We start from the raw sequence: 12772 nt of genomic DNA, 5'->3' as shown, positions 1-12772 counted from the left end.
TGTACTTGACAAGGGGCGGTGTGTTGATATTCGTGGCAAAATGAAAATTGGAATGTTATCTCCTCACACCACTTATGAAACATATCTTGTCTTTAAAATATATGAGGATGCCTGCGGACTTGATTCGGCAAAGACATCCATTAGATTTGTTAATGAAAGAGAGGAGGTGCCTGATGATGAAGCTAGCATAGTTTATCCTGATCCAAGAACATCTGCACACAACATTGAGCAACGAAATGGAGAGTTTAGTCGGTGGAGGAAGGACGAATGGATGGAGATTAAGATAGCAGAGTTTGAGACTGGTGCAAGAGATGATGATGATGAGGTGGAGACGCGATTTATGTCAACTGATACAAATGTACTCAAGGCTGGCCTTATCGTACAAGGTTTCGAGTTTAGGCCTAAACAACCCATGGCAGTTGTTTAATGAATTTATATGTTGGCATGCTTTATTTTGTCTTTAAAAACTTTTCTCATGTAATATGAATTATCTGTTATTTGAAGGATGTTGATGAATTATGTTTTATGTAAAATTTAAGGGTTTTAAGACAATGTTGTTCGTATCATGGTGTGTCCAATTTTAAGGCCCATATCATAACCGAATACAGTTTCCTTTATTTAGGCCATCTCCAATTATAAATTTATTTTATAATACCTTCATTTGCAATATTTCACCTTTTTAACCTGAATCACTATTTTATTTCCAATCATGACTTTAAATATAATTTCAAATTTACTTCAAACATCATTATAATTACATACAGCGTACACAATCCCTCCATACACATCATGAGGTATGTGTTATTTTATTATTTAATATTGCATAATAACCCGTGCGAGACACGCGTCATTTTCTAGAATTATAATGTTCTTAATTGGTTTTTATATGTAAATGTTGTACAATGTCTAACGTATATCAAATACAAGTTGATTGTTTATCAATGTGTATTATTTTCATAAAAGACAATAACAAATTACACAATGTTTCAAATATAAACCATTAAGCAAAATATATATATATATATTATTGTATGTGTTGTATAATTTACATTAATGAATGAATATAAATAGGGTAGTCATTGTACGTTTAAAACGAAACGATTATACTTAATCTGTAGAATGCCGTTAGTATGTTTACAAATAAAAAGTTAAAAAATAACATTTATGTTGAATACAGAGTTAACCAAAAATTTTGAATTTTATTTAAATAAACTACATGTACGGGCTATATTATTACTGAGTTCACTACTAACTTATAATTAACTTACTCAATTTAAAATGATAAAAAATGCATAATTGAAGTCAGGATGACTTGCAATCATAATATACAATAATGTAAAATTTACACTATTGTTAATATAAAAGTTGATTTATTAAAAAAATGTTCATTTTTGAAATTCAACGTATATATGCATGGAAAAATATTAGTTTTTTATTTACACTACGGTTACCAAAATAACACTAAGTTATATGTGTGTGAGAGCATGTATATTGTCGTATGCTACATTTCTTAATAAATTACGATGATTTCAATTATTTATATGCTAAATATCTGATTTATGTACATTTTTAATCACTATTAATATCTAGTGAGATAAATGATTACTTAAATAACATGCATTTATAATTATTCAAAAATTAAAATTATGTAATAAATAAATTGCAATAATTTATATATGGTATTCATATTATCACTAACAAACAATCTATAACTAGTTTTTACGCAACTGAGTATCAATCATGGTTGTAACATAAAAATAAATTATATATTATAAAGACTTATTATTGATATTCATGATTTATTTCAAGGATTCGAAGGAAAAATTATAATTATATCATTATTTTAACTGTTTTTAAGTTCCTTTCATTACTACTCTAATATTTCTTCATATAATAATTTAAAAATCTTGTATTCTATTATCCTAAAATTAAGTATTTTTCAATTTGATAAAATTTTATAAATATTAGTTGAACTGGTTAATTCATTCAAATTAGTGAATAATATATTTTTTTTTCTTTAAATAATATAAAATACATTGAATCAAATGTCACAATATAGTCTAGATAAAACTTTTATTTAAATAATTTAAAATATAAAAATAATTCAAAATATTTGTACAATATTATCTTAATCAATGAATATTAATTATCTAGAAGAATTCTTTTTAAAAAGCTAGTTTTTTTAAAGTAAAAAATAAATAATAAATCGATTTAATATATCATCGTAGTTTTAAAAAATTTTGTGAGGTCTCATATCAAATTTCAAATATTTTTAAAATCGGGACAAGTACCAAAAATAATAATGTGCTACCAGTGAAGTTAATAATTTTAATATAAATAATCAATTGTCTTGATCTTATAAACACCTAAAACACATTAATTTATATTAACATAAAATATATATAAAAAATTACATTATTGGTAAGATATTCTCGCCGAACTTGTAATTTAAATTTACTAAATGTAGAATTGACGATGTTTTTCGGCCGAGTCATGTATTCAAATTTCGGATATTTTTTGAAGAATGGGCCAAGTTCTAATTTTAAATTGGAATAAAATAAAATATTTTGACTCACTATAATTCGAACTCATCTAAATATGTAATACCATTATAGATTATTTATATATAAGCGTTCTATTTTCAATATTTTATCTAAAAATAATATATGTACATTTTAATTACTTTTTATAATAATAAAATATGTTAAAAATATATGAGATACATTTTCAAAGTCAAAAAAAAAAAGATAAATGAATAAAATATTAATTCATTTATGTACTATATCTAATTCTATATCCGAAATTTAATTCTTTAAAATTAACTGTACAAATAATAAAGTAACTATCTTGTTTTTGCGGAATTCAAGTAAATATCTTTAAAGTTAAATAAAATATTCATTTAGCAAACTTACATATTATGTGTATGATAAAAAACATATGTGAGATTATGGTGTAGTGGTATGAGGTTATATAGATGAATTAAATATCTCGAGTTTGATAAAAATTAAAAATAGGGGTAGTTTAGTCTTTTCAATGAGAATTTTTAATCTCACTAATTATCCTTGTTCTCCTATTATATATAGAAGAGATTTACATACGTTTATTAGATTTCTGAAATAAGTTTCCTGAAGCTAAACATACGTTAAAAAAACAGACTCGATAAAGTATTTGTATAATTCAATAGTCGAATTCAAATATTCTTACGAGGTGACCTTAAATAACTCACCTATTTATACCTTAGTGCACTACAAGAAAAACGTCAATGGACAACGGTTATGTACTGATATGAAAAATGCAAAAAATCGATATTTTCGTGGGTGTAGTAAAAAATCTTATTTTTCGCATCGGTTCTTGGTGGCACTAGAAATATGGACAGTGAAAACTGATTTGGCCCCATGAGCATCTTATTCAGAACTAATATTAGTTTGAAATCTTCCCAAACAACGTTTTCAGAATCTTAACCATTTTCTGCCATCCAACCACATTCATGTCACTCTCATCTCTCATCTAGGAGCACAAGAGTCTCAACCAAAGGATAGGCAGAGAACAGACTTTCGCTGGTTAAAAACAAATCAGTCAATTGATTGGCACCAAAATCGTATGAAACTATCAAATTTCTGGGTTGCTGAAACTGAGTAAATTTGCTTATATGAAGGAGAGCTTCACCGTTATTTCTGAAACCTAACAGACAAAAGTAATTACTAGAACTCTCATTCACATCCGTATATAACAATTCAAGAATCTCATCATATACTTTCACTATACAAACACAACGAAGACCATTCATACAAACACAACGAAGACCATTCATGCAGAAGACAGGGGTGGCCCTGGCTATAGGTGACCAAGACTTGCGCCTAGGACCCCTACACTCAAGAGCCCCAAAAATATTTAACTTCTTCAAGTAAATATATATGAATTTTCATGGTATATGTATATTAGGGCCCCGTAAACTGATACCATATACCTAAGACTGAAAAATTAGTACCTTTAAAGCCACTTGAAACATGCTTCTACTCAAATTTATCGAAACAATCTTCCAGTGTCTCGACTTTTCTTCCGCCAGCCAGAGCAATGTTCCTTTAGTGTACACTACATTGTGCTCCAATATCGGGCATAAATGGACACCTGGACAAGAATCACTTATAGTTTTCTAAGAATTACTCCTCAGGCTATACAAATCAATAGAAGATGCCACTTCAGTCTAACTAATTTTCGCCACCTCGTAGTCGTTTTTCTCCTTATCAAACCAAAATCCAATAGCTTCTTTGGCTTCTCTAGAATAACACTTTTCTCCATACTTAGGAAGAACTTTCAGTTTTCTAACAAAAGGGTTCCTGAGATAGATAAGTCCGCGATCTTTGCGATTTTGGTAAAGCTTGGTATAGCAAACCACTCCATTGCAGCAACTATGCACCTTAACATCATTAAGCCCACAAAGAAACTCTGATTTCGCACAATTCCTATATGGTTCACTATAATAATATAATGAATATTCGTTGCGATAAGGTGAACTGTGGCATAACAAGTATTTGGTGTTATTTGGACTAGAGAGATGAGCGTTGATGAATCGAGATGATTTAATTAAAAAAATACCATAATTTACAAACTGAGGTGTAGGATAGATTTCATGCATGGTATTTGCACAAGAATCTGCTCAAAGACTTATTCCGGTAGGTAATGGCCTAAATGTTTTGAAGCCATCAGCAACTGAAAGTTTATGAAAAAATAGCTAAAAGCCTAAAACCCTAGCCTTTGTGTCCTGACACCTCTTGCTCAGTTATAAGGGGGTCGCATGACACCTCTTGCCCGCATATCTCAATGACACGGATATCATTTGATTTCATGCTCAGTTTTTTATATATCTCCTCACTTTGGCAAAAAAATTATGTTTTTTGGTTCTTCTACTAAAAATATCTCAGTCTTTACGAAAATTTTAGGATTAAATTTATGAGTGAGCTCACTTTAAATGTTAATGTGCAAAACTTAACAAAAAAATCCCTTAATTGGCAGTAGAAATATGGACCATGGAAGTCTCTTCACTTCATAGTTACAAATTTCAGAAAACCTCCCTGTTATTCTATGCAGGGCACCATTCTTTTATCCATGTCTGTGTATAATAACTCGAGACTCTCTTGATGTCCTTTCGTGATACACACCCAACCCAGATCATTCATTTTCAAGATAACAAGGGAATTAGCATCCACTTCTTTAAGACACCATGGGTTCATTAATAAACCTGCAGTCGGAAAACTTGTACTTATTAACGCCTCTCGAAACATGGCATTATTCAAATTTAATGAAATAATCCTACTGGCCTGCCCATTTTCCACCAGCCAGTACAATGTTCCTTTAGCATACACTACATTGTGTTCCCTTATCGTAAAAGGTGCACTACATTGTGTTCCCTTATCGTAAAAGGGGCACCTGGACAAGAATCGCTGATAATTTTCCAAGAATTACTTCTCAGGCTATACAAATCAACACAATATGCCACTTTGGTATGACTAAGTTTCACAACCTCGTAGTCGTTTTTCTCTTTATCAAACCAAAATCCAATAGTTTCGTTGGCATCTTCACGATAACACTTCTCTCGAAACTTAGGAAGAATTTTCCATTTCCTAACAAAAGGATTCCAGGGATAGATATTTCCACGACTTTCACGAAACTCAGTACAGCTAATCACTCCACTGCAGCAGCCATGCACAGTGACATGTTCTAGTTCACGGGAAAAGACTAATGTTACACAATTCCTAGATGGTTTAGTATCAGAATATAGTGAATAATTACTAAAGGATTCACAAGGTGAAGTGTGCTGGCATAACAAGTACTTGGTGTTATTTGGATTAGAGAGGTGAGTGTTGATAAATTGAGATTATTTAATTAAAAAGTACTACCATAGTTTACAAATTAAGGTGCATCTTAATATTGATTTTGTGTATGGTAATTTTACAAGAATCTGTTCTGTGATTTCTTCTGGTATGTAATGGCATAAAGGTTTTGTAGCCATTAGCAAAACAGAGGTTTAGTGAAAAATTAACTGAAATCCTAAAACCCTAAGCCTAAAATTAACATGTAATAACCTTATTTAACATTCAATCAACAGAAAAAATGCAGTAGTCCATCCATATATCAAAATTAAAATGCAAAACTTTAAATTTTAACTCATTTATTTTAGAAAAGATTGGAAGATTACTGGATCACAATTAAAAGATCGAAACTCCAACTGGACATGTAAAAATTGTAATCGAACCTGAATCAGTAAAAACTAAATTTAGGTTTTTAAACTGAAGCCGAACCAATTATACAATTACAGTCTTCAATTTATATAACCGAAAATATACAATTTTGATTCCAATTTCATTCAAAAACCGATCCGAACTAGTTCGCGCTCCCCCCAATGCATAACATATCGAGAGGTGGAGCCTTTTAGAAAATGGGATCCAATACTTACTCATCTCTCATCTCCAAAAATCTAGCAAAATGTTAAATCCAGGAAAAGTACAATGTTCCTTTAGCATACACTACATCGTGTTCCCTTATCGTAAAAGGGGCTCCTGGACAAGAATCGCTGATAATTTTCCAAGAAAAAGTTATCGGGAAAAAAAATTCCGAGAAAAGTTTCTCAGAAAAAATTTCCCTCCCGATCCCGAGAAAATTTCCCGGAAAAAAAATTCTAGAAAAAATTTTCTTGGGAAAAAATTTCCGTCCCAATCTCGATAAAATTTTCTGGGGAAAAAAATTCGTGAAAGAAATTTCAGCAAAACTTTCATTTGAAGTGACAAGTATTTAGTTAGTATTTCAAATTCTAATTTTAAACTTGTTCTTTAATTGCGTTTGATTTGAATAAATTAAGCCCTTGTTATTTTTCGCCATATTTCTTTAAACCCTGGTGGCAACCATGATTCTAGATTCTCGGCACCCTTGGGAATTACCCAAATGAATTTTGTGTTTGATGCTTCGAGAGCAAATGCAATTTCAGTAAGTTGAGCATCAGAAAATCTGACCATACTACCGAAACTTAAGTAGAGAACAGAGTCAGGTTTTTGTTTATCTAGCATAATGAAATACAGGACCTATGTGCCATGACTTACTTTTCTTGATTTTAGCATAATGATCTGCATAAGCAGGCTCAATTTCATGAAAAGTGTTGAGAACCATACCGTAGGTGTTTTGCTCAGACTCTTCGATTGATTTGATCAGTTCACCATACCTGGTTTTGATCTTGACATGTTCTGGCAGTTGACATCTTGTCATCTCTATTTTGTGTGGGAGATTCGGAACCAATAAACTCTCTGTATCACACTCAACAGCTTCATAAGGAGCATAAACAGAGAGACTATGTGTTACACAAAGATAGCATAAACCTGATGGATTAAACTCTACATTCTCAGAACTTGCTCAGAAAGAGTTTTGAATAAAACCATAAGAGATTCTAGCACAAGGATATAGTTTGAGGTAAATGTCCAGGACAAGTAAGGATCATTCGAGGTAGCTATGTTCTCATAGTTTCATGTCAAACACTTTCAATCAAAACACTCTAGCTGTGTGCATGACAACCTTTCCTGACTACAATGTGGCAACTATCACTACTACAGCGATGACATTGTCGCCCAGTGAGAGATCTGATCAGACCATTGTACAGCTAACATTGACAAAGTTATAAATACTCATCACCAACAACTACTTGGAATTTAAATGCAGCACTCTGCATCCGGAAACAATTTTGGGATCCCCAGCGTTGCTCCTATCTAAAACCTTACAAAAATACTTGACCTCGCCTTATCACACCAAAAATGTTCAGGAGCAACAATAACTTCAATTGACATTCTTTTTTCTAAGTACCTGTATCAAGTGAGTCACCGATATAAAAACGGACCCAAATGAGTCACTCATTTGAAAATTTGTATAAAAAACATCACTCTATCGTTAGTCGAAATTTTTAAAAGTAATATATATCGAGTTTCACACATTTTTTATGAATGATATTACATCCAAATGAAAGATTCTGAGTTCTAATATTTTAAATAATATTTTTAGATTTTTAAAAAATTGTCTACTATTTATTTTTATTTAAATCAAATAAAACAATCAAAAATTAAAAATAAATAGTTGATAAAATTTTAAAAATCTAACAATATTATCTAAAATAGTAGAAATCGGAACCTTTCATTTGGATGTAATATCATTCACAAAAAATGTGCACAACTTAATATATAATACTTTTATGAATTTTGACTAACGATAGAGTGATAATTTTGATACAAATTTTCAAATGAGTGATTCATTTGAGTCCATTTTTTATCGGTGACTCACTTGATACATTTGGACAGAGTACGTGACCTAGTTGATAATTAACCCTCATAAATCAATTCTATCACAAGTCCCAATTTTATCATAGGTACATATTTCGTCATAGGTACATATTTCGTTATAAGTAAAGATTTCGTCATAAGTATACATTTCGTCACAAATTGAAGCAAAATGTCGCAAGTTAGGGAAGTGGAGCCCACTTTTAGTGGGCTGATAATTACACTTTCGACGGAATATACCGTCATTTTATCTTTAATTTACGACGATTTGTATGTCGTAAGTTATCATCTTGGGCCCACAAGCTTGCCAGGATTTATTTAAAACAAAAAATGAATAAAATCATAAAGAACAATCGTCCCAAATAACCCAGAATTCCGTCATAAGTTACCCAGAATTCCGTCATTAAATTCTCTCTCTAGAAGCAGTATCCTGCTATTTTTTCTGATTCCATCCTTTTTCGGCTTTCAAATTGAATTCTAAACCTGTCCAATCACAAATCCCAATCTATATACAATTGTAGCACAATTCAACACCAAAATATATAAAAATATGCAAAACCAATACTAAGAAATCATCCACACATTTAAACCAACCTAAATATGAAAGATACCATACTTTACATTTATATTATCAGAAAACCATTTCGACTATACAAAAAGTTAAAACAATCCGACATTAGCTTAGATCATCTTACAAATTCCCATAAATTTAGTTCACAAGGATAATTCAAATTATCCTGCAAAACATTCATAACCCATTACATCGATATTTAACTCCTAATTATAAGACCGCCACGAGAGACTACGTTATAAGGCACACTCATATCTCGGTCATTGTCATCATCGGATTCTGTCCTTTCACTGCCCCCACCATCATCAACATCATCGTCGTCGGCCGGGGCCTTTCCCTAAAATATACATAAAAATGTAACATTAAAATCCAGGTCCGTCATACAAATATATATTCCAAGTTGAGTACGAAAAAGAGCACGGTAACGAAAAAGATGATCAGTTTGATCAGAATGATATTAACTTCTCTGGCACTTCAAGTAACGAATGGCCTCTTTATCAAACCAAAATCCAATAGCCTCTTTGGCTTCTCTAGAATAACACTTTTCTCCAAACTTAGGAAGAACTTTCAGTTTTCTAACAAAAGGGTTCCAGAGATAGATAAGTCCACGATATTTGCGATTTTGGTAAAGCTTGGTATAGCAAACCACTCCATTGCAGCAACCATGCACCTTAACATCATTAAGCCCACAAAGAAACTCTGATTTCGCACAATTCCTATATGCTTCACTATTAGAATAATGAATATTCGTTGCGATAAGGTGAACTGTGGTATAACAAGTATTTGGTGTTATTTGAACTAGAGAGATGAGTGTTGATGAATCGAGATGATTTAATTAAAAAATACCATATTTTACAAACTGAGGTGCATGTTAGTATAGATTTTATGCATGGTATTTTCACAAGAATCTGCTCAAAGACTTCTTCCGGTAGGTAATGGCCTAAAGGTTTTGTAGCCATTAGCAACTGAAGGTATTTGAAAAAATGGCTAAAAGCCTAAAACCCTAGCCTTTGTGTCCTAATAACTATAGTCTGTATATAACAGGGTTTGGTATTCTTGTTACCATAAAAAAATTATGAATTTTGGAATTCTAACCTTATTTAATAATCAATCAAAGGAAAAAATACATGCAATAATCCATCGATATATCAAAAATTTAATGAGTAGTGCTAGGTGTCCCAAATTTAAATAAAGGGAAATTAAAAATGCAATCGAAAAAATTGTAAGGGGTTCTTCTGACACCTGTTGCCCGCATATCCACACGAACATCATTCGATTGCAACAGAAAAAATTATAAGGGGGTCGTCTGACACCTCTTGCCCGCGTATCCCAATGACACGAACATCACTCGATCGATTTCATTCTCAGTTTTTTATATATCTTTTGACTCTTCAACAGAAGAATCCATGCCAATCAGATATTCTTTAAGACATAGATACTGATATAAGTTTTTCATATAATTACTTTTACAAATCAATGCATTATCATGTATTGGATACAATGCATATAACACATTACAAAACTTAAGATATTTAAAGGAGCTTTGTCTACATGTGCAACAAACTATGATCTATTAAGGATCATAATATATGCCATGATTTTCCTAAAGATCAGAAAGCTGAATCTCACTGTGACCTATTAAACTCGTCATCTCTTCATTCCCATGTTGATTGGCCATGGATGTTTAGTAAATTTTCTCAATGATTTCTTTCTTCCTCGGGATTAGCCATGCAAATTGGTTTTCTCCATATTAAAAGCGCTCTGCAAGGTAAAAGCCAAAACTATAAACATCACTTTTCTCGGTCAGTTGGCCTGAATGTAAGTATTCAAGGTCCAAGTATCCTAAAGTACCCTGGACTAATGTAGTTACTTTGGTTTGATCCATGGGTACCAACCTCAAAGCTCCGCAATCTGAAATTTTAGATACATTATTATCAGCCAGTAATATGTTAGCTAATTTAACATCTATATGAATTACAGGTATAGAAGCTGCAGAGGAAGATATGACAGGGCACCGGAAGATTCAGCAGCAATTCTCGACCAATTATCCCGTGATAAGCAGGACGCGCCTCCATCAATATTGTGGAGATGATCTAATGTTTCATACTAACAAAATAGCGCAAGAAAATGTATTTCATAATGGTTGAAGAAAACGGTAAGCTGGGATATGTCTCAGCCTCCTTTCCTGAGATGTTATCAAAACTGCAGCATTTTATTCTGAAACAGAAATTTTAAGACTCACTGGCACAGAAGAGTTGTGACTAAAAGAAAGAGACATGAACATGGGATGCACTTGGTGGGGATAGAATAAAATGTTGGAGAAAAAAATTTAAAGCCTCAAATATATCAGGTTCCCTTTTCTCTTTCTACTTTATCTACGTGATTTAATTTCTGAAAATTATTTTACTGAAGCGGAACATACGTTAAAAAACAGACTCGATAAGCATTCGTATAATCCAATAGCCGAATTAGAATATTTTTACGAGGTGACCTCAAATAACTCTCATGCTTACACCTTAAGTGGCAGTAGAAATATGGACCATGGAAGTCACTTCACTTCATAGTTACAAATTTCAGAAAAGCTCTCTGTTGTCCCTATAATGCAGGGCACCATTCTCTTGAGTATTCTAATTCCAGTAACAAGCGTTTCGTTTATGTTCTCAGAACTTGCACGCTGAGCATGGGTTTTGAATAAAGCCGTAAGTATTCTATTGCAAGGATAAACCTGCAGTTAGAGAAATCCTTGACAAATCAGAATCATTGTAGGCCAATTAACAAAAAAATCATATGACTATCATATCTTTGGGTAGATGAAACAGAGTGTATTTGCATAGAAGGTAATCAGGTCAAATGCTCACTCTTTACGCTCATCTAGGAGCACAAGAGTCTCAACTGAAGGTTCACTCTCATCCAGGAGCACAAGAGTCTCGACAAAAGGAAGGGCTGAGAAAAGATCACTGCTGGTGAAGAGAAAATCTCTCAAATGCTTGGCAGCGAAATCATATGAAACTATCGGGGGCAGCTGGAACTTATCGAAACCAACTCGAGATAACAAGGGAGTTATCATCCTAGTGAAGATAACAAGGAAGTTATCATCAATCATCGCAAGATACAATCCATTAGTCCCAGATACAATCCAATACTGCAAGATACAATCTAGTGCAATGTTCCATTAACATACACTGCTACATTGTTCTCTCTTATCGAAAAAGGGATACCTGGACAATAAGCTCAGATGATGAGTCATTAGATGTTTCAGCCTTTTTTAAGAACTGAAATACCGGACCTATGTGCCATAACTTACTTTTCTTGATTTTAGCATAATGATCTGCATATGCATTCTGATTCCAATTACAAATGTTTCGTCTACATTCTCAGAACTCGCTCAGCAAGGGTTTTGAATAAAACCATAAGAGATTCTACCATAAGGATATTGTTCGAGGTGGATATCCAGAACAAGTAAGGATCACTAGAGGTAGTCATAGTTTCATGTCAAACACTTTCAATCAAAACACTCTAGCTGTGTGCATGACAACCTTTCCTGACTATAATGTGGCAACTATCACTAATACAGGGATGACATTGTCGCCCAGTGAGACATCTGATCAGACCATTGTACAGCTAACATGGACAAAGTTATAAATACTCATAACCAACAACTACTTGGAATTGAAATGCAACACTCTGCATCCGGAAACAATTTTAGGATCCCTAGTGTTGCTCCTATTTAAAACCTCACAAAACTACTTGACCTCGCCTTATCACACCAAAAATGTTCAGGAGCAACAATAACTTCAATTGACATTCTCTTTTTAAGTACCTAAGGCTTATATTTAAAACACTTTCCGCCTGACTTAATAAGAAAGTGGCACTTAGAAGAAATTTAGGG

At 32.5% G+C, this 12772-nt stretch overlaps 1 pseudogene; it reads right to left on the bottom strand.

Moving 5' to 3' along the window:
- LOC141720144 (UDP-glucose flavonoid 3-O-glucosyltransferase 7-like) overlaps positions 1-7257 on the bottom strand; it is a 60202-nt pseudogene extending 52945 nt beyond the window's left edge.
- Positions 7258-12772: the final 5515 nt, after the last annotated feature.

This window comes from Apium graveolens, chromosome 4 (assembly GCF_009905375.1).
Source record: "Apium graveolens cultivar Ventura chromosome 4, ASM990537v1, whole genome shotgun sequence".
Lineage (NCBI taxonomy): Eukaryota > Viridiplantae > Streptophyta > Magnoliopsida > Apiales > Apiaceae > Apium > Apium graveolens.
The sequence above is the reverse complement of the archived record's forward strand: the minus strand, read 5'-3'. Positions and strand labels throughout refer to the sequence as shown.